General features: G+C 24.0%; 1 protein-coding gene and 1 long non-coding RNA gene across 2 annotated transcripts in view; both read left to right on the top strand.

The window, feature by feature from the left end:
- LOC111419002 (zinc finger protein 284-like) overlaps positions 1-24,079 on the top strand; it is a 78,386-nt gene that overhangs the window by 43,447 nt on the left and 10,860 nt on the right. The gene's annotated exons all lie outside the window — the stretch shown is intronic.
- On the top strand, positions 15,371-23,068 carry LOC139431553 (uncharacterized). The gene is made up of 2 exons (XR_011641635.1): positions 15,371-19,533; positions 21,345-23,068. It is a non-coding gene; the product is annotated as an uncharacterized lncRNA (long non-coding RNA).

Consider the following 24,079-nt stretch of genomic DNA (forward strand, 5'->3'; position numbering starts at 1 on the left):
GATGCAACATCACCAGAGCCTCCAGTTACCGGAACCTTTGAATTTAATGGAAAGTCATTTTGGTCCTCGAGCTCCAGTTGTTCCGCACGATCCGCCGGATCCAACAGATCAACCACCGACTGCGATGGATCTTGAATTAACTGGTGATGGTCCGGGTGTAGTGTTATGTAAATTTTGTGGAAAATCATTTCCCGATGTGAGTTCATTGATTGGCCATCTACCGGTACATACCGGTGACAGACCTTTTAAGTGTGAGTTTTGCGGAAAAGCTTTCAAATTAAGGCACCATATGAAGGACCATTGCCGCGTACACACTGGTGAGCGACCTTTTCGATGCTCTCTGTGCGGAAAGACGTTCTCGCGATCAACGATATTGAAAGCCCACGAGAAGACGCACTATCCAAAGTACGTGAGGAAATTTCTTTCGCCGAGTCCATTGGATACCGAAGAGGAAAGCCCTCACTAGCGATCCCCAATCGCCGTTTCTTCTAGGACTTTTAGCAAACGCTAAAACACACCCGGAGGACGTAGGAGCGACGCTTCGTTAGAGAGCTTCTTGTATTATACTAGCTAAAATTTTTGAGAGGCGATTTTTCTCTCATACACACACCAACTTTTTTATAACAACGCTGCGTTAGCAATCACGATTTTTCTACGGACTTCTCGGTTGAGTTTCGGGTCCTTTTGGTTGTGACTAAAGATCTTTATTATTATCCTGGAGGCAGCCCAAACTTTTTTGCGAAAGGGGAATTTAACTCGAAAAGTACTCATTAAAGAAACAAGTTTAAGTTTTAATAAGGAAAATCTCACAGATCATAAAAAAACGATTATTTTAATAACAAGGTTTAAAAATATCGGTTAAGTTTTGAACACGAGGAGACAAGAATGTTTTTCAGCCCGGATTATTGAGATAAACAGTTCAATTTTTTAATCTTTTATAATCATACTAATAATTAAAACACTTTGAAGCTAAAAGTTTATACTTTATTTTATTTGAATAAGTTATTGTTCTAAATTTATTGCTTTATTAAGAAAAAAGTTCTCAAATTAGGTTAAAAACTATAAATTTTCAAAAATGGATATCTCATGAAACAATATAGCTACAATCATGAATTATACATCATTTTGTAGCTAAAAGTGCGTACTTTATTTTATTTCTATAAATTATTATTCTAAATTTATTAGTTTATAAGGGATAACATTTTCAAGCTGATTAAATTTAGGTCAAAAAAACTTCAAAAAACCTCATAATATAAAATTATCAATATCTCATGAAATAATATCGCTAGAATCATGAGTGATACGTTAATTTCAAGCTAAAACTTTGTATTTTATTTTATTTATACAAATTATTGTTGTAATTTCATTAGTTTGGCAGAAAAAAAATCTCAGCTTGTCTAAATTAAATTAAAAGCTTCAAATTACCGTGATATAAAATTTTCGATATCTCATCTAATAATGTCGATAGAATCATGAATGATACGTCATTTTCAAGCAAAAAGTATGTACTTTGTTTTACTTCTATAAATTTTTCTTCTAAACTAATTAGTTTATTAGGAAAAAAAATTTCAAGTTGATCAAATTTATGCTAAAAACAATAAATTTTGAAAAAAGGTCGTAACACGAAATTATCGATATCTCTTGAATAAATATCACTAGAATCATGAGTCATACATCAATTTCAAGCTAAAAGATTATACTTTATTTTATTTGTATAAATTGTTGTTCGATATTTATTAGTTTAGTAGAAAAAGAATTCTAAAGTTTTTAAATTTACAACAAATTTGCAAAAACCTCGTAATATAAAATTTTCGATATCTCATGTAATAATGTCGATAGAATCATGAATGATACGTCATTTTCAAGCTAAAAGTATGTACTTTGTTTTACTTCTATAAATTTTTCTTCTAAACTAATTAGTTTGTTAGGAAAAAAAATCTCAAGTTGATCAAATTTATGCTAAAAACAATAAATTTTCAAAAAAGCTCATAATACGAAATTATCGATATCTCATGAATAAATATCGCTAGAATAATGTGTCATACATCAATTTCAAGCTAATAGACTATACTTTATTTTATTTCAATAAGTTATTGTTCTAAATTTATTGCTTTATTAAGAAAAAACTTCTCTAATTAGGCTAAAAACTATAAATTTTCAAAAAACTACTTAATATAAAATTTTGGATATCTCATGAAACAATGTAGCTACAATCATGAATTATACATCATTTTGTAGCTAAAAGTGTGTACTTTATTTTATTTCTATAAATTATTATTCTAAATTTATTAGTTTATAAGGGATAACATTTTCAAGTTGATTAAATTTAGGTCAAAAAAACTTCAAAAACCTCATAATATAAAATTATCAATATCTCATGAAACAATATCGCTAGAATCGTGAATGATACATTAATTTCAAGCTAAAACTTTGTATTTTATTTTATTTATACAAATTATTGTTGTAATTTCATTAGTTTGGCAGGAAAAAAAATCTCAGCTTGTCTAAATTAAACTAAAAGCGTGATATAAAATTTTAGATTTCTCACGAAACAATATAGATAAATGATGCATCATTTTCAAGTTATTTTATTTCCATAAATTGTTGTTCTAAACTTATTAGTTTATTAAGAAAAAAATTCTCAAGTTGATTAAATTTACGCTGAAAACAACAAATTCTCAAAAAAGCTCATAATACAAAATTATCGATATCTCATGAATAAATATCGCTAGAATAATGTGTCATACATCAATTACAAGCTAAAAGACTATACTTTATTTTATTTCAATAAGTTATTGTTCTAAATTTATTGCTTTATTAAGAAAAAAGTTCTCTAATTAGGCCAAAAACTATAAATTTTCAAAAAACCACTTGATATAAAATTTTGGATATCTCATGAAACAATGTAGCTACAATCATGAATTATACATCATTTTGTAGCTAAAAGTGTGTGCTTTATTTTATTTCTATAAATTATTATTCTAAATTTATTAGTTTATAAGGGATAACATTTTCAAGTTGATTAAATTTAGGTCAAAAAACTTAAAAAAACCTCATAATATAAAATTATCAATATCTCATGGAACAATATCGCTAAAATCATGAATGATATATTAATTTCAAGCTAAAACTTTGTATTTTATTTTATTTATACAAATTATTGTTGTAATTTCATTAGTTTGGCAGGAAAAAAATCTCAGCTTGTCTAAATTAAACTAAAAGCGTGATATAAAATTTTAGATTTCTCACGAAATAATATAGATAAATGATGCATCATTTTCAAGTTATTTTATTTCCATAAATTGTTGTTTTAAATTTATTAGTTTGTTAGGAAAAAAAATCTCAAGTTGATTAAATTTATGCTAAAAACAATAAATTTTGAAAAAAGCTCATAATACAAAATTATCGATATCTTATGAATAAATATCGCTCGAATAATGTGTCATACATCAATTTCAAGCTAAAAGACTATACTTTATTTTATTTGAATAAGTTATTGTTCTAAATTTATTGCTTTATTAAGAAAAAAGTTCTCTAATTAGGCCAAAAACTATAAATTTTCAAAAAACCACTTGATATAAAATTTTGGATATCTCATGGAACAATGTAACTACAATCGTGAATTATACATCATTTTGTAGCTAAAAGTGTGTACTTTACTTCATTTCTATCAATTATTATTCTAAATTTATTACTTTATAAGGGATAACATTTTCAAGTTGATTAAATTTAGGTCAAAAAAACTTCAAAAAACCTCATAATATAAAATCATCAATATCTCATGAAACAATATCGCTAGAATCATGAACGATACATCAATTTCAAGCTAAAACTTTGTATTTTATTTTATTTATACAAATTATTGTTGTAATTTCATTAGTTTGGCAGGAAAAGAAATCTCAACTTGTCTAAATTAAACTAAAAGTGTGATATAAAATTTTAGATTTCTCACGAAACAATATAGATAAATGATGCATCATTTTCAAGTTATTTTATTTCCATAAATTGTTGTTCTAAACTTATTAGTTTATTAAGAAAAAAATTCTCAATTTGATTAAATTTATGCTAAAAACAACAAATTCTTAAAAAAGCTCATAATACAAAATTATTGATATCTCATGAATAAATATCGCTAGAATAATGTGTCATACATCAATTTCAAGCTAAAAGACTATACTTTATTTTATTTCAATAAGTTATTGTTCTAAATTTATTGCTTTATTAAGAAAAAACTTTTCTAATTAGGCTAAAAACTATAAATTTTCAAAAAACTACTTGATATAAAATTTTGGATATCTCATGAAACAATGTAGCTACAATCATGAATTATACATCATTTTGTAACTAAAAGTGCGTACTTTATTTTATTTCTATAAATTATTATTCTAAATTTATTAGTTTATAAGGGATAACATTTTCAAGTTGATTAAATTTAGGTCAAAAAAACTTCAAAAAACCTCATAATATAAAATCATCAATATCTCATGAAACAATATCGCTAGAATCATGAACGATACATCAATTTCAAGCTAAAACTTTGTATTTTATTTTATTTATACAAATTATTGTTGTAATTTCATTAGTTTGGCATGAAAAAAAATCTCAGCTTGTCTAAATTAAACTAAAAGCTTCACTATTACCGTGATATAAAATTTTCGATTTCTCACGAAACAATATAGATAAATGATGCATCATTTTCAAGTTATTTTATTTCCATAAATTGTTGTTCTAAATTTATTAGTTTGTTAGGAAAAAAAATCTCAAGTTGATTAAATTTATGCTAAAAACAATAAATTTTGAAAAAAGCTCATAATACAAAATTATCGATATCTTATGAATAAATATCGCTAGAATAATGTGTCATACATCAATTTTAAGCTAAAAGATTATACTTTATTTTATTTATATAAATTATTGCTCGATATTTATTAGTTTAGTAGGAAAAGAATTCTAAAGTTTATTATATTTACAACAAATTTGCAAAAACCTCGTAATAATAAATTTTCGATATCTCATGTAATAATGTCGATAGAATCATGAATGATGCGTCATTTTTAAGCTAAAAGTATATACTTTGTTTTACTTCTATAAATTTTTCTTCTAAACTAATTAGTTTGTTAGGAAAATAAATCCTAAGTTGATTAAATTTATGCTAAAAACAATAAATTTTCAAAAAAGGTCATAATACGAAATTATCGATATCTCATGAATAAATATCGCTAAAATCATGTGTCATACATCAATTTCAAACTAAAAGATTATACTTTATTTTATTTATATAAATAATTGTTCTATATTTATTAGTTTAGTAGAAAAAGAATTCTAAAGTTTTTAAATTTACAACAAATTTGCAAAAACCTCGTAATAATAAATTTTCGATATCTCATGTAATAATGTCGATAGAATCATGAATGATGCGTCATTTTTAAGCTAAAAGTATATACTTTGTTTTACTTCTATAAATTTTTCTTCTAAACTAATTAGTTTGTTAGGAAAATAAATCCTAAGTTGATTAAATTTATGCTAAAAACAATAAATTTTCAAAAAAGGTCATAATACGAAATTATCGATATCTCATGAATAAATATCGCTAAAATCATGTGTCATACATCAATTTCAAACTAAAAGATTATACTTTATTTTATTTATATAAATAATTGTTCTATATTTATTAGTTTAGTAGAAAAAGAATTCTAAAGTTTTTAAATTTACAACAAATTTGCAAAAACCTCGTAATAATAAATTTTCGATATCTCATGTAATAATGTCGATAGAATCATGAATGATGCGTCATTTTTAAGCTAAAAGTATATACTTTGTTTTACTTCTATAAATTTTTCTTCTAAACTAATTAGTTTGTTAGGAAAATAAATCCTAAGTTGATTAAATTTATGCTAAAAACAATAAATTTTCAAAAAAGGTCATAATACGAAATTATCGATATCTCATGAATAAATATCGCTAAAATCATGTGTCATACATCAATTTCAAACTAAAAGATTATACTTTATTTTATTTATATAAATAATTGTTCTATATTTATTAGTTTAGTAGAAAAAGAATTCTAAAGTTTATTAAATTTACAACAAATTTTCAAAAACTTCGTGATTTAACATTTTCGATATCTAATGTAATAATGTCGATAGAATCATGAATGATACGTCATTTTCAAGCTAAAAGTATGTACTTTGTTTTACTTCTATAAATTTTTCTTCTAAACTAATTACTTTATTAGGAAAAAAAATTTCAAGTTGATTAAAAAATTTATGCTAAAAACAACAAATTTTCAAAAAATCTCATAATACAAAATTATCGATATCTCATGAATAAATATCGCTAGAATAATGTGTTATACATCAATTTCAAGCTAAAAGACTATACTTTATTTTATTTGTATAAATTATTGTTCTATATTTATTAGTTTAGTAGAAAAAGAATTCAAAAGTTTTTAAATTTGCAACAAATTTGCAAAAACCTCGTAATATAAAATTTTCGATATCTCATGTAATAATGTCGATAGAATCATGAATGATGCGTCATTTTTAAGCTAAAAGTATGTACTTTGTTTTACTTTTATAAATTTTTCTTCTAAACTAATTAGTTTGATAGGAAAAAAAATTTCAAGTTGATTAAATTTATGCTAAAAACAACAAATTTTCAAAAAATCCCATAATACAAAATTATCGATATCTCATGAATAAATATCGCTAGAATAATGTGACATACATCAATTTCAAGCTAAAAGACTATACTTTATTTTATTTATATAAATTATTGTTCTAAACTTATTAGTTTATTAAATCTAAAGTTTTTAAATTTACAACAAATTTGCAAAAACCTCGTAATATAAAATTTTCGATATCTCATGTAATAATGTCGATAGAATCATGAATGATACGTCATTTTCAAGCTAATAGTACGTACTTTGTTTTACTTCTATAAATTTTTCTTCTACACTAATTAGTTTGTTAGAAAAAAAAATCCCAAGTTGATTAAATTTATGCTAAAAACAATAAATTTTCAAAAAAGCTCATAATACGAAATTATCGATATCTCATGAATAAATATCGCTAGCATAATGTGTCATACATCAATTTCAAACTAAAAGATTATACTTTATTTTATTTATATAAATTATTGTTCGATATTTATTAGTTTAGTAGGAAAAGAATTCTAAAGTTTATTAAATTTACAACAAATTTGCAAAAACCTCGTAATATAAAATTTTCGATATGTCATGTAATAATGTTAATAGAATTATGAATGATGCGTCATTTTTAAGCTAAAAGTATGTACTTTGTTTTACTTCTATAAATTTTTCTTCTAAACTAATTAGTTTGTTAGGAAAAAAAATCTCAAGTTGATTAAATTTATGCTAAAAACAACAAATTTTCAAAAAATCCCATAATACAAAATTATCGATATCTCATGAATAAATATCGCTAGAATAATGTGACATACATCAATTTCAAGCTAAAAGACTATACTTTATTTTATTTATATAAATTATTGTTCTAAACTTATTAGTTTATTAAATCTAAAGTTTTTAAATTTACAACAAATTTGCAAAAACCTCGTAATATAAAATTTTCGATATCTCATGTAATAATGTCGATAGAATCATGAATGATACGTCATTTTCAAGCTAATAGTACGTACTTTGTTTTACTTCTATAAATTTTTCTTCTAAACTAATTAGTTTGTTAGGAAAAAAAATCTCAAGTTGATTAAATTTATGCTAAAAACAATAAATTTTCAAAAAAGCTCATAATACAAAATTATCGATATCTCATGAATAAATATCGCTAGAATAATGTGTCATACATCAATTTCAAGCTAAAAGATTATACTTTATTTTATTGGTATAAATTATTGTTCTATATTTATTAGTTTAGTAGGAAAAGAATTCTAAACTTTATTAAATTTACAACAAATTTTCAAAAACCTCGTAATATAAAATTTTCGATATCTCATGTAATAATGTCGATAGAATCATGAATGATACATCATTTTCAAGCTAAAAGTATGTACTTTGTTTTACTTCTATAAATTTTTCTTCTACACTAATTAGTTTGTTAGAAAAAAAAATCCCAAGTTGATTAAATTTATGCTAAAAACAATAAATTTTCAAAAAAGCTCATAATACGAAATTATCGATATCTCATGAATAAATATCGCTAGAATAATGTGTCATACATCAATTTCAAACTAAAAGATTATACTTTATTTTATTTATATAAATTATTGTTCTATATTTATTAGTTTAGTAGGAAAAGAATTCTAAAGTTTTTAAATTTACAACAAATTTGCAAAAACCTCGTAATATAAAATTTTCGATATCTCATGTAATAATGTCGATAGAATCATGAATGATACGTCATTTTTAAGCTAAAAGTATATACTTTGTTTTACTTCCATAAATTTTTCTTCTAAACTAATTAGTTTGTTAGGAAAAAAAATTTCAAGTTGATTAAATTTATGCTAAAAACAATAAATTTTCAAAAAAGCTCATAATACAAAATTATCGATATCTCATGAATAAATATCGATAGAATAATGTGTCATATATCAATTTCAAACTAAAAGATTATACTTTATTTTATTTATATAAATTATTGTTCTATATTTATTAGTTTAGTAGAAAAAGAATTCTAAAGTTTTTAAATTTACAACAAATTTGCAAAAACCTCGTAATATAAAATTTTCGATATCTCATGTAATAATGTCGATAGAATCATGAATAATGCGTCATTTTTTAGCTAAAAGTATGTACTTTGTTTTACTTTTATAAATTTTTCTTCTAAACTAATTAGTTTGATAGGAAAAAAAATTTCAAGTTGATTAAATTTATGCTAAAAACAAACAAATTTTCAAAAAATCCCATAATACAAAATTATCGATATCTCATGAATAAATATCGCTAGAATAATGTGACATACATCAATTTCAAGCTAAAAGACTATACTTTATTTTATTTATATAAATTATTGTTCTAAACTTATTAGTTTATTAAATCTAAAGTTTTTAAATTTACAACAAATTTGCAAAAACCTCGTAATATAAAATTTTCGATATCTCATGTAATAATGTCGATAGAATCATGAATGATACGTCATTTTCAAGCTAATAGTATGTACTTTGTTTTACTTCTATAAATTTTTCTTCTAAACTAATTAGTTTGTTAGGAAAAAAGATCTCAAGTTGATTAAATTTATGCTAAAAACAACAAATTTTCAAAAAAGCTCATAATACGAAATTATCGATATCTCATGAATAAATATCGCTAGCATAATGTGTCATACATCAATTTCAAACTAAAAGATTATACTTTATTTTATTTATATAAATTATTGTTCTATATTTATTAGTTTAGTAGGAAAAGAATTCTAAAGTTTTTAAATTTACAACAAATTTGCAAAAACCTCGTAATATAAAATTTTCGATATCTCATGTAATAATGTCGATAGAATCATGAATGATACGTCATTTTTAAGCTAAAAGTATATACTTTGTTTTACTTCCATAAATTTTTCTTCTAAACTAATTAGTTTGTTAGGAAAAAAAATTTCAAGTTGATTAAATTTATGCTAAAAACAATAAATTTTTAAAAAAGCTCATAATACAAAATTATCGATATCTCATGAATAAATATCGCTAGAATAATGTGTCATACATCAATTTCAAACTAAAAGATTATACTTTATTTTATTTATATAAATTATTGTTCTATATTTATTAGTTTAGTAGAAAAAGAATTCTGAAGTTTATTAAATTTACAACAAATTTGCAAAAACCTCATAATATAAAATTTTCGATATCTCATGTAATAATGTCGATACAATCATGAATGATACGTCATTTTCAAGCTAAAAGTATGTACTTTGTTTTACTTCTATAAATTTTTCTTCTAAACTAATTAGTTTGTTAGGAAAAAAAATCCCAAGTTGATTAAATTTATGCTAAAAACAATAAATTTTCAAAAAAGCTCATAATACGAAATTATCGATATCTCATGAATAAATATCGCTAGAATAATGTGTCATATCAATTTCAAACTAAAAGATTATACTTTATTTTATTTATATAAATAATTGTTCTATATTTATTAGTTTAGTGGAAAAAGAATTCTAAAGTTTATTAAATTTACAACAAATTTGCAAAAACCTCGTAATATAAAATTTTCGATATCTCATCTAATAATGTCGATAGAATCATGAATGATGCGTCATTTTTAAGCTAAAAGTATGTACTTTGTTTTACTTCTATAAATTTTTCTTCTAAACTAATTAGTTTGTTAGGAAAAAAAATTTCAAGTTTATTAAATTTATGCTAAAAACAATAAATTTTCAAAAAAGCTCATAATACAAAATTATCGATATCTCATGAATAAATATCGCTAGAATCATGTGTCATACATCAATTTCAAGCTAAAAGACTATACTTTATTTTATTTGTATAAATTATTGTTCGATATTTATTAGTTTAGTAGCAAAAGAATTCTAAAGTTTGTAAATTTACAACAAATTTGCAAAAAACTCGTAATATAAAATTTTCGATATCTCATCTAATAATGTCGATAGAATCATGAATGATGCGTCATTTTCAAGCTAAAAGTATGTACTTTGTTTTACTTCCATAAATTTTTCTTCTAAACTAATTAGTTTGTTAGGAAAAAAAATTTCAAGTTGATTAAATTTATGCTAAAAACAATACATTTTCAAAAAAGCTCATAATACAAAATTATCGATATCTCATGAATAAATATCGCTAAAATCATGTGTTATACATCAATTTTAAGCTAAAACCCCATCTTTTAATTTACTTCAAATAAATATTGTCACGAAACTTTTAGTTTATTTTGAAAAAAATCTTGAATCATGAAAAACCTTTGTCTACTCGTATTTCTTTAAAAAGAATTTAAAAACAATCGTTTCAAAGTAATATAAATAATTTTCATGGTTTGTATTGTAAGAATGTAAAACAAATAACCAACCAAAACCCATTTTGTTATCGTTAAAGTCACCAACCTACGACCAATAAATGTACATCGTTACAGTTATCGTTGGCGTAAACGACACACCGATTGCCCAATTATGTTTCAGGTATGTAAAGAACCATCTCATTAGAAACTCAATTTACATAACTTTTTCAAAAACGCAAGGTTTTCCTTAATAATTTATTATTGTTTAATTGGAAACTTAATCGTTGATTCGTTAATAAATTCCCCTTTTTCGGAGTGATAACAAAAAATAAAATTGAAAAGACAGACAAAAAAAAACGAGGGAGAAAACATTGTTTTTTTTTATTTAGCCGAGTTTTTAAACTAATCTAAAGGAAAGAGCTGTGATAAGAAAAAAATAGCTATAAGTGTAATAATATTGGAATGTGAGATGACTCTGTGATGAACCCACGAGGCCATTTTTTGAATGAGGAAAAATAAAACGGGGCTGCCGACAGATTGATACCGAAACAGATCTAAGAATGGATTTTCCTTTAAATTTAAATTTTGTGAGTTAATTTTGTTATAATAGAGAAAGTAAGATAGCTTTTATTAAAAAGCAAAGGAATAGAATGCTTTTTTTTAAATAAGCTTTAAATCTAAAACAATTTGTTTTAAAACACGACCCATGTTCTCGGCAGTATTATTGTGCAGGGAAGAACTTATACGTTTAAGTTCCGCACTATGTTGTTAATTAGTTAATTAGTTTAAAAAATAAACGTACAACCCTTCCAGAAATAGATCGCACGCATTCTATAAACTACGCAAAAGAATTTTATTATAAAGAACTACATACACGTAATTAAAGAAAAATAAAAATAACACGCTTTCATCGCCTGTTTGTATTAAAAAATCATTTTTTCAAGATAATTTTTCGTAGCTGATCACTGAATTAATGAGAGCAGTGCCATCGCTAGAAAAAACTTTTGCGAATTAAAAATAACCCTATGTTCCTTTTACGTTGTTGGTATAAATTAGTTGTCTCAGGCGTAAAGAGAAGTTAAGAAATGATTTCTTTTAATTTAAATTAGTAGTACGAATTCGTTGGATAACACGATAAGATGATCATTTTTACCACCGATATTGAAATAATAACGATGAGGAAAAAAGTATATAGCAATAATATTTATACAAATAGTAATATATACAATTATATATTATATAAAAATATATACATAATGAATATCAGCACTAGGAAAAAACACTGTAGCCCGTAAGTTATATACTATAAACAATTTTCGTTTCCTATGTCAAGAGAGTATATTTATCAATATTTTTAATAGAGAGAATATATATTGTTGTACATATTAAAATATTGAGATTAGATTGTAGCCCGTAGCGTTATTTATTTAATAGGGACTTTTGGACGGTCACGTTTTTACTTTTTTTAAAGTTTTTTTTTTGAATACGTGAGAGGGTGGCCCGAGGTTTGCCACTTTTTCTAAATAGGATCCGCTGTTAAATAAACATTATGCTAAACGAAGAGTTACAATAATTTTTTTAGGTTCATGTAAAAAAAATTTACGAAAGAAAAGCTTTTCTGAAATCTCCTTAACGATCAGATTTGTAGTAAAGTTTGGAAAAGCGAGATGTTTTATTACTACAGATAGTTATAATGATGTATTATACATCATTTTCAAGCTTAATGTATGTACTTTATTTTATTTCTATAAATCATTGCTCTAAAATTATTAGTTTATTAAGAAAAAAGTTCTCAATATGATTAAATTCAACAAATTTTCAAAAAATTCGTGATATAAAATTTTCGATATTTCATGTATAAATGTTGCTAGAATCATGAATGATACATTATTTTGAAGCTAAAAGTATGTACTTTGTTTTATTTTTATACATTATTGTTCTAAATCTATTGGTTTATTTGAAAAAAAATTCTCAAGTTGATTAAATTTATGCTAAAAACAAGAAATTTCCAAAAAACGTTATGTTATACAATTCTCGATATCTCATAAAACAATATAGCTATAATCATGAATTATACATCATTTTGAAGCTAAAAGTATGTACTTTGTTTTATTTGTATGCATTATTGCTCTAAATCTATTGGTTTATTAGAAAAAGAAATTCTTAAGTTGATTAAATTTATGTCAAAAATAACAAATTTTCAAAAAACGTCATGTTATACAATTTTCAGTATCTCATGAAACAATATAGCTACAATCATGAATGATACGTTATTTTGAAGCTAAAAGTGTGTACTTTATTTTATTTCTATAAATTATTATTCTAAATTTATTAGTTTTATAGGAAAAAGAACCTGAAGTTGATTAAAATTAGGTTAATCACCAAATTAAAAAAAAAACCTCATGATATAAAATTAACGATATCTCATGAAACAATATTGCGAGAATCTTGAATGATGTATCATTTTGTAGCTAAAATTGTGTATTTTATTTTATTTGTATACATCATTGTTCTAAAATTATTAGTTTATTAAGAAAAAAGTTCTCAATTTGATTAAATTCAAAATAATTTGCAAAAACTTCGTGATATAAAATTTTCGATATTTCATGTACAAATGTTGCTAGAATCATAAATGATACATTATTTTGAAGCTAAAAGTGTGTACTTTGTTTTATTTGTATGCATTATTGTTCTAAATCCATTGGTTTATTAGAAAAAAAAATTCTCAAGTTGATTAAATTTATGCTAAAAACAAAAAATTTTTAAAAAACATTATATTATACAATTTTCGATATCTCATGAAACAATATAGCTACAATCATGATTGATACATCATTTTGAAGCTAAAAGTGGGTACTTTGTTTTATTTGTATGCATTATTGTTCTAAATCTATTGGTTTATAAGGAAAAAAAAACTCAAGTTGATTAAATTTATGTCAAAAATAACAAATTTTCAAAAAACGTCATGTTATACAATTTTCGGTATCTCATGAAACAATAATAGCTACAATCATGAATGATACATCATTTTGAAGCTAAAAGTGTGTACTTTGTTTTATTTGTATGCATTATTGTTCTAAATCTATTGGTTTATAAGGAAAAAAATTCTCAAGTTGATTAAATTTATGTCAAAATAACAAATTTTCAAAAAACGTCATGTTATACAATTTTCGGTATCTCATGAAACAATATAGCTACAATCATGAACGATACGTTATTTTGAAGCTAAAAGTGTATACTTTATTTTATTTCTATAAATTATTGTTCTAAATTTATTAGTTTAGTAGGAAAAAAAATCTGAGGTTGATTAAAATTTGGTTAATCAACAAATTAAAAAAAAAACCTCATGAGATAAAATTAACGATATCTCATGAAACAATATTGAGAGAATCATGAATGATATATCATTTTGTAGCTAAAATTGTGTATTTTATTTTATTAGTATAAATCATTGTTCTAAAATTATTAGTTTATTAAAAAAAAAGTTCTCAATTTGATTAAAAAATTCAACAAATTTTCAAAAACTTCGTGATATAAAATTTTCGATATTTCATGTATAAATGTTGCTAGAATCATGAATGATACATTATTTTGAAGCTAAAAGTATGTACTTTGTTTTATTTCTATACATTATTGTTCTAAATCTGTTGGTTTATTAAAAGAAAAATTCTCAAGTTGATTAAATTTATGCTAAAAACAAGAAATTTCCAAAAAACGTCATGTTATACAATTCTCGATATCTCATAAAACAATATAGCTATAATCATGAATTATACATCATTTTGAAGCTAAAAGTATGTACTTTGTTTTATTTGTATGCATTATTGCTCTAAATCTATTGGTTTATTAGAAAAAGAAATTCTTAAGTTGATTAAATTTATGTCAAAAATAACAAATTTTCAAAAAACGTCATGTTATACAATTTTCAGTATCTCATGAAACAATATAGCTACAATCATGAATGATACGTTATTTTGAAGCTAAAAGTGTGTACTTTATTTTATTTTTATAAATCATTACTCTAAATTTATTAGTTTAGAATCTGAAGTTGATGAAAATTAGGTTAATCAACAAATTAAAAAAAAAACCACATGATATAAAATTAACGATATCTCATGAAACAATATTGCGAGAATCTTGAATGATACATCATTTTGTAGCTAAAATTGTGTATTTTATTTTATTGGTATAAATCATTGTTCTAAAATTATTAGTTTATTAAGAAAAAAGTTCTCAATTTGATTAAATTCAACAAATTTTCAAAAACTTCGTGATATAAAATTTTCGATATTTCATGTATAAATGTTGCTAGAATCATGAATGATACATCATTTTGAAACTAAAAGTGTGTAGTTTGTTTTATTGCTATACATTATTGTTCTAAATCTATTGGTTTATTAGAAAAAAAATTCTCAAGTTAATTAAATTATTGTCAAAAATAACAAATTTTCAAAAAACGTCATGTTATACAATTCTCGATATCTCATAAAACAATATAGCTATAATCATGAATGATACATCATTTTGAAGCTAAAAATGTGTACTTTGTTTTATTTGTATGCATTATTGTTCTAAATCTATTGGTTTATTAGAAAAAAAATTCTCAAGTTGATTAAATTTATGCTAAAAACAAGAAATTTCCAAAAAACGTCATGTTATACAATTCTTGATATCTCATAAAACAATATAGCTATAATCATAAATGATATATCATTTTGAAGCTAAAAGTGTGTACTTTGTTTTATTTCTATACATTATTGTTCTAAATCTGTTGGTTTATAAGGAAAAAAATTCTCAAGTTGATTAAATTTATGTCAAAAATAACAAATTTTCAAAAAACGTCATGTTATACAATTTTCGGTATCTCATGAAACAATATAGCTACAATCATGAACGATACGTTATTTTGAAGCTAAAAGTGTATACTTTATTTTATTTCTATAAGTTATTGTTCTAAATTTATTAGTTTAGTAGGAAAAAAAATCTGAGGTTCATTAAAATTTGGTTAATCAACAAATTAAAAAAAAAACCTCATGAAATAAAATTAACGATATCTCATGAAACAATATTGCGAAAATCATGAATGATATATCATTTTGTAGCTAAAATTGTGTATTTTATTTTATTTATATACATCATTGTTCTAAAATTATTAGTTTGTTAAGAAAAAAGTTCTCAATTTGATTAAATTCAACAAATTTTCAAAAACTGCGTGATATAAAATTTTCGATATTTCATGTATAAATGTTGCTAGAATCATGAATGATACATCATTTTGAAGCTAAAAGTGTGTACTTTGTTTTATTTGTATGCATTATTGTTCTAAATCCATTGGTTTATTAGAAAAAAAATTCTCAAGTTGATTAAATTTATGCTAAAAACAAAAAATTTCCAAAAACCGTCATGTTATACAATTCTCGATATCTCATAAAACAATATAGCTATAGTCATGAATGATACATCATTTTGAAGCTAAAAGTGTGTACTTTGTTTTATTTGTATGCATTATTGTTCTAAATCTATTGGTTTATAAGGAAAAAAATTCTCAAGTTGATTAAATTTATGTCAAAATAACAAATTTTCAAAAAACGTCATGTTATACAATTTTCGGTATCTCATGAAACAATATAGCTACAATCATGAACGATACGTTATTTTGAAGCTAAAAGTGTATACTTTATTTTATTTCTATAAATTATTGTTCTAAATTTATTAGTTTAGTAGGAAAAAAAATCTGAGGTTGATTAAAATTTGGTTAATCAACAAATTAAAAAAAAAACCTCATGAGATAAAATTAACGATATCTCATGAAACAATATTGAGAGAATCATGAATGATATATCATTTTGTAGCTAAAATTGTGTATTTTATTTTATTAGTATAAATCATTGTTCTAAAATTATTAGTTTATTAAAAAAAAAGTTCTCAATTTGATTAAATTCAACAAATTTTCAAAAACTTCGTGATATAAAATTTTCGATATTTCATGTATAAATGTTGCTAGAATCATGAATGATACATTATTTTGAAGCTAAAAGTATGTACTTTGTTTTATTTCTATACATTATTGTTCTAAATCTGTTGGTTTATTAAAAGAAAAATTCTCAAGTTGATTAAATTTATGCTAAAAACAAGAAATTTCCAAAAAACGTCATGTTATACAATTCTCGATATCTCATAAAACAATACAGCTATAATCATGAATGATACATCATTTTGAAGCTAAAAGTATGCACTTTGTTTTATTTTTATACATTATTGTTCTAAATCTATTGGTTTATTAGAAAATGAATCTCAAGTTGATTAAATTTATGCTAAAAACAAGACATTTTTAAAAAACATCATATTATACAATTTTCGATATCTCATGAAACAATATAGCTACAATCATGATTGATACATCATTTTGAAGCTAAAAGTATGCACTTTGTTTTATTTTTATACATTATTATTCTAAATCTGTTGGTTTATAAGGAAAAAAATTCTCAAGTTGATTAAATTTATGTCAACAATAACAAATTTTCAAAAAACGTCATGTGATACAATTTTAGGTATCTCATGAAACAATATAGCTACAATCATGCATGATACATCATTTTGAAGCTAAAAGTGTGCACTTTGTTTTATTTCTATACATTATTGTTCTAAATCTATTGGTTTATTAGAAAATGAATCTCAAGTTGATTAAATTTATGCTAAAAACAAGACATTTTTAAAAAACATCATATTATACAATTTTAGATATCTCATGAAATAATATAGCTACAATCATGAATGATATATCATTTTGAAGCTAAAAGTGTGTATTTTATTTCATTTGTATAAATCGTTGTTCTAAATTTCTTAGTTTATTAGAGATAAAATTTTCAAGCAGATTAAATTTAGGTCAAAAACACGAAATCTTAAAAAAGCTTCATAATATAAAATTATCTATAATTCATGAAACATGAGGGATACATCCTATTGAAGCTGAACTAACTTCAAACTATTTTTTCAAATGTATTAGATTTTGCAGAAAAAGAAGTGATGCTCTATTTTTATCGCAACTTTTAGCCTTAATATCAAAAGTTTTATTGGGTGTTAAAGTCCCGCTACAATAAGCTGAAACACCTGTACAAAAAATAAAACAGATCGTATCTTTATCGAGATTGAATTATCTCCAAAACGGTTTTTATTTTTATAGAAACATTATTTTCAGTAAAAGCCACCGTTATTGAGATATTCACGAAAAACTTATCTTCGTCTTTTATTGAATGAAAATTTTATTGCAACTCTTCATTAAGCGTTGAATGAAATGAAAAAAAAATCTACTGCAACCGGAGTGCCTGTCGGAAGACTTTTATCGAGCAAACAAGTCTGTTTTACACGAAGAAATTAAAAAAAAATTACAACCACTACGTACACAAGTTTTTAAAATAACCAACTAAAAATGAGACGCACGAATTTAAAAAAAAAGTTACTCGCAACAAAAATGAAGAAGTACGGAAGCGTCTCTTGGTTTTGTAAATAAATAAATAACTAAATAAATAAAGGCAGTTGTAGTGAGAGCAAAATGCTTGTTGTTCATTTATGATTTCAGTATTTAAAAATAAGTAGGATTCTCTCTCGAGTGGTTATTATTATTATTATTAACGAAGAATAAGTGAAAAAAAGTAAATAAACATCTTTCCCTGTTAATTAGGCACACAACCAGCTGCTACAAATTATACACGCGGTAGTACTGCCTCCGATTGTAAATTAATTAACCGATAAAGTTAGAAAAAATGATTGTGGTAGATCTTTTTGGATTGACACAAACATACATACACGAAGGGAAATGGAAAGAAAATGACATAAAATGTTTAGGAAAATTTGATCGATTGATTTCTTCGATCGTAGGGGACACAATAATAACTAATTATTATTATTATTAATGATTCTTAAAGAAATGTTAAGAAATAAAATTTAAAAAAAATAAATACATGAATTGCAGATGCACTCTGTGATAGACTGTGATGAAAAAATTAAAGAAAAAAAATAAAAATGATAACACGTTTTACACGTTCGTTCTCGACTAGGTTTCCCAATTCGTTTAATTTAGTTTAACTCTACCAAGAAAAAAAGAAAAATAATTAATACAACATTAACGAACGAATATTTTAATTTTATTTTGGAAAATATCTTTTTTTATAAACTGATAAATAATTAAAAGCAAAATACCCTTTTCTATACATACATTATTACGGTAGTTCTCAGGGCCTCTACTTCCAATATCAATAGAACTGTTATTAACAATAAAAAAACATAGGCGTAGCTTACATACAACAATGAGGGAGTTGCAGAATCGGTAACGTATCGCAAATTTGCTCAATAAAACCGTATTACTTTTCTAATTCAATTTGTTTTTAACTTTAATTGAGAAATTTCGTTCTTATCTTAATATACAAACAATTAAATTATTTCGATTATTGATATCATTAACACTTCTACACATTCAAACTGCAATCATATATTAGTTTTTTAAAAAAACCTTTTTTGAAACGATTTTGTGAAATTTTATGTTTTTTATGATTTAAATTACCCCAAATTCTACAGTCTCTGATTTAGCTCCAATTTTATTCAAATAAATTTAGGTTGGTATATATGAAAATCTTATTTTTTATAACGTTTTAGAAAATTTTTAATATATATTGATGTAATAAATGACATCGGAATGAGTTTGAAATGAGAAAAGACGTGAAATGAATCCAAACACGGCATATCTAAGAGTCATAGGACCCAAGATATCAACGTGCGTATAAAATCAAGATGGCCGAAAACAAAACACTAATTAATTGTGTCAATTTTTCGTTTAAAAATTAATTTTATGATTAATATGGGGGTGTGATACATGAAATTGGGTTAAAATTTTCTGATTTTTACGAAAATCTTATTTTTATAACGTTTTAAAAAAATTTTTATATATATTGATGTAATAAATGATATCGGAATAAGTTTGAAATGAGAAAAGACGTGAAATGAATCCAAACACGGCATATCTAAGAGTCATAGGACCCAAGATATCAACGTGCGTATAAAATCAAGATGGCCGAAAACAAAACACTAATTAATTGTGTCAATTTTTCGTTTAAAAATTAATTTTATGATTAATATGGGGGTGTGATACATGAAATTGGGTTAAAATTTTCTGATTTTTACGAAAATCTTATTTTTATAACGTTTTAAAATTTTTTTTATATATATTGATGTAATAAATGATATCGGAATAAGTTTGAAATGAGAAAACACGTGAAATGAATCCAAACACGGCATATCTAAGAGTCATAGGACCCAAGATATCAACGTGCGTATAAAATCAAGATGGCCGAAAACAAAACACTAATTAATTGTGTCAATTTTTCGTTTAAAAATTAATTTTATGATTAATATGGGGGGTGTGATACATGAAATTGGGTTAAAATTTTCTGAGTTTTACGAAAATCTTATTTTTATAACGTTTTAAATTTTTTTTTATATATATTGATGTAATAAATGATATCGGAATAAGTTTGAAATGAGAAAACACGTGAAATGAATCCAAACACGGCATATCTAAGAGTTATAGGACCCAAGATATAAACGTGCGTATAAAATCAAAATGGCTAAAAACAAAACACTAATTAATTGTGTCAATTTTTCGTTTAAAAATTAATTTTATGATTAATATGGGGGTGTGATACATGAAATTGGGTTAAAATTTTCTGATTTTTACGAAAATCTTATTTTTATAACGTTTTAAAATTTTTTTTATATATATTGATGTAATAAATGATATCGGAATAAGTTTGAAATGAGAAAACACGTGAAATGAATCCAAACATGGCATATCTAAGAGTCATAGGACCCAAGATATCAACGTGCGTATAAAATCAAGATGGTCGAAAACAAAACACTAATTAATTGTGTCAATTTTTCGTTTAAAAATTAATTTTATGATTAATATTGGGGTGTGATACATGAAATTGGGTTAAAATTTTCTGATTTTTAGGAAAATCTTATTTTTATAACGTTTTAAAAATTTTTTTATATATATTGATGTAATAAATGATATCGGAATAAGTTTGAAATGAGAAAACACGTGAAATGAATCCAAACACGGCATATCTAAGAGTTATAGGACCCAAGATATAAACGTGCGTATAAAATCAAGATGGCTAAAAACAAAACACTAATTAATTGTGTCAATTTTTCGTTTAAAAATTAATTTTATGATTAATATGGGGGTGTGATACATGAAATTGGGTTAAAATTTTCTGATTTTTACGAAAATCTTATTTTTATAACATTTTAAAATTTTTTTTAAATATATTGATGTAATAAATGATATCGGAATAAGTTTGAAATGAGAAAAGACGTGAAATGAATCCAAACACGGCATATCTAAGAGTCATATATACCAATTTAGGTTGGTATATATAATTTTAAAGCAGAGACTTCAACCTTCATTTTGAACCAAAAATTATTTCTTAATATTCATAAATAAAGATTTTTTGATACAACCCAAATTGTAGAGTGTTTGATTCTAAACAGTATATGTGATCATAAAGTAGAGATTCCAAGCTTCAATTTAAGCTAAAAATTATTTCTTGCTTCAGCGATTTTTTGAAATTACACAATTTCTGTTGAAACATGTGTAGAGGTGTTAAGGCAAAAATTAGAATTATTGTTAGTATATTACGAGTTACAATCCGCAAACACATTCGTCTGACTGAAATATAAAATAGAAACTTGATACTATAGTTAAAATATACACACACGCATCTACTTAAATAAGTAAAGAAGAAATAAATATATTTAAAACAGAATCGTGCGTTATCGAGCATATCTCGCGCTCCCTCAATTTTTATACAACACTAGATTCTATTTTACAGATTGAACAGAAATTTTTAAATTTTATTACAGAACGCAATAGTCTGTTATACTACGTATACACATAAAACAGAAAAAAAATAATAAGAAATAATAATAATAAAAAAGATAATGAAGCAAACCATAACTGGATTTATTTACAGATATTTACTACATTAATATGTTGTTGAGTGCCAACTACCTATATTAAAACTTAAATTATTAAACCTAAAATAAATTAAAAAAGAATAAAAAAAATAAACCAGGAAAGAATGTTGAAAAATGTTAAGTTTGTGTTCTTATTGGAATAAGGAAATGATTAATAAAAAAATATTGCTGAGACGTAAAAATTAAAGTTAAAAATATTAATAATTTAAGGTTGCTTTTATTAGAAAGGAACTGTTAAATTATTAATGCAAGTTTACCGAGAAAACTAATAAAACAAGAACTTCAAAGAGACACATCAAAGAGATATTACACAACAAAGACGTTATTAAATTAAAGTAAATAGTAAATTACCAACCCAGAAACGATTTTTGATTAAGAAAAAACCCTTTTTTTATGAGTTAATTTAATTGTTTAAAAAAGAATAATTTTTTCCCGAATTAAAAGGAAAAAAAAACGTTAATAAACACAATCCATGTTCCTGTATAGCTGATAATTTATATTTAAAAAGATAGCGTACGCAATAGTGATCCGTAAACACTAAGTTATGTCGATAGTTTAAATTTAAAGCCAGTATATTACCCACATCCTCTTAAAAACATAAAAAAGGGAAATTTTTAAAAAATATAAAAGAGAAAAAATGTGCCCACTTCGGGATGATTCGTATAAAAAAAACATTAAGGTATAAAAAAAAATTATTAAATGAAAAAAATCATATTAAAAAAGTATTCCGTACCACGATGCGTAGAGACTTGTATCGCATATTAGGGTATATGCAAGACAAAGTAAAAAAAAATAAATAAAAAAATTAAAAAAAAATAATGAAACAACACACATATCAATTAGTACACTTTTAGACGTTTTTCTCGACTATTAATTTCTGATTGTATCTCGTTATGTTTATTATGATGTTAATCCGAGTGGTTTATTATTATATTCAGTTTCGCCTTGAATCGTTATCGCAAACAACCCTCAAAAATGATATCGGCAACGTTTATGATTCTCTTTTATCCGGACCGATTGATTATTAATATTTTTTTTTGTTCTTACTAGGACGTAATTTTATTTTTGTGTATTAAAGTTTTAGAATAATAAAAAAAGTTCAAAAATTGTAAATGCATCGTTTTATTCTTCCTTCTAATAACGTCCTTAATTAAAAATTAATATTCTTGATTAAAAATCTTTTAATATGAGTCCAAACACGACCTATTTAGCTAATATAGTTTGAGAGATATTTTAATTTTTAATATTTTATAAAATCCAAGATGGCCGAAAATAAATGATTTTCATTTTTTGTGATAGATAATTAAAAGACGCGTGAAATGAGCCCAAACACGGCATATCTATAAGTTATAGAACCGAAGATATAAACATTTGTATAAAATCAAGATGGCCGAAAACAAAACACTAATTAATTGTGTCAATTTTTCTTTTAAAAATTAATTTTATGATTAATATGTGGGTGTGATATATGAAATTGGGTTAAAATTTTCTGGTTTTTAATAAAATCTTATTTTTGAAGACGTTTTAGAAAATTTTTAATATATATTGATGTAATAAATGATATCGGGATAAGTTTGAAATGAGAAAAGACGTGAAATGAATCCAAACACGGCATATCTAAGAGTCATAGGACCCAAGATATAAACGTGCGTATAAATCAAGATGGCCGAAAACAAAACACTAATTAATTGTGTCAATTTTTCTTTTAAAATTTAATTTTATGATTAATATGGGGGTGTGCTACATGAAATTGGGTTAAAATTTTCTGATTTTTACGAAAATCTTATTTTTTATAACGTTTTAGAAAATTTTTAATATATATTGATGTAATAAATGATATCGGAATAAGTTTGAAATGAGAAAAGACGTGAAATGAATCCAAACACGGCATATTTAAGAGTCATAGGACCCAAGATATAAACGTACGTATAAAATCAAGATGGCCGAAAACAAAACACTAATTAATTGTGTCAATTTTTCGTTTAAAAATTAATTTTATGATTAATATGGGGGTGTGATATATGAAATTGGGTTAAAATTTTCTGATTTTTACGAAAATCTTATTTTTATAACGTTTTAAAATTTTTTTAATATATATTGATGTAATAAATGATATCGGAATAA

The sequence above is a fragment of the Onthophagus taurus genome, chromosome 10 (genome assembly GCF_036711975.1).
Source record: "Onthophagus taurus isolate NC chromosome 10, IU_Otau_3.0, whole genome shotgun sequence".
NCBI lineage: Eukaryota > Metazoa > Arthropoda > Insecta > Coleoptera > Scarabaeidae > Onthophagus > Onthophagus taurus.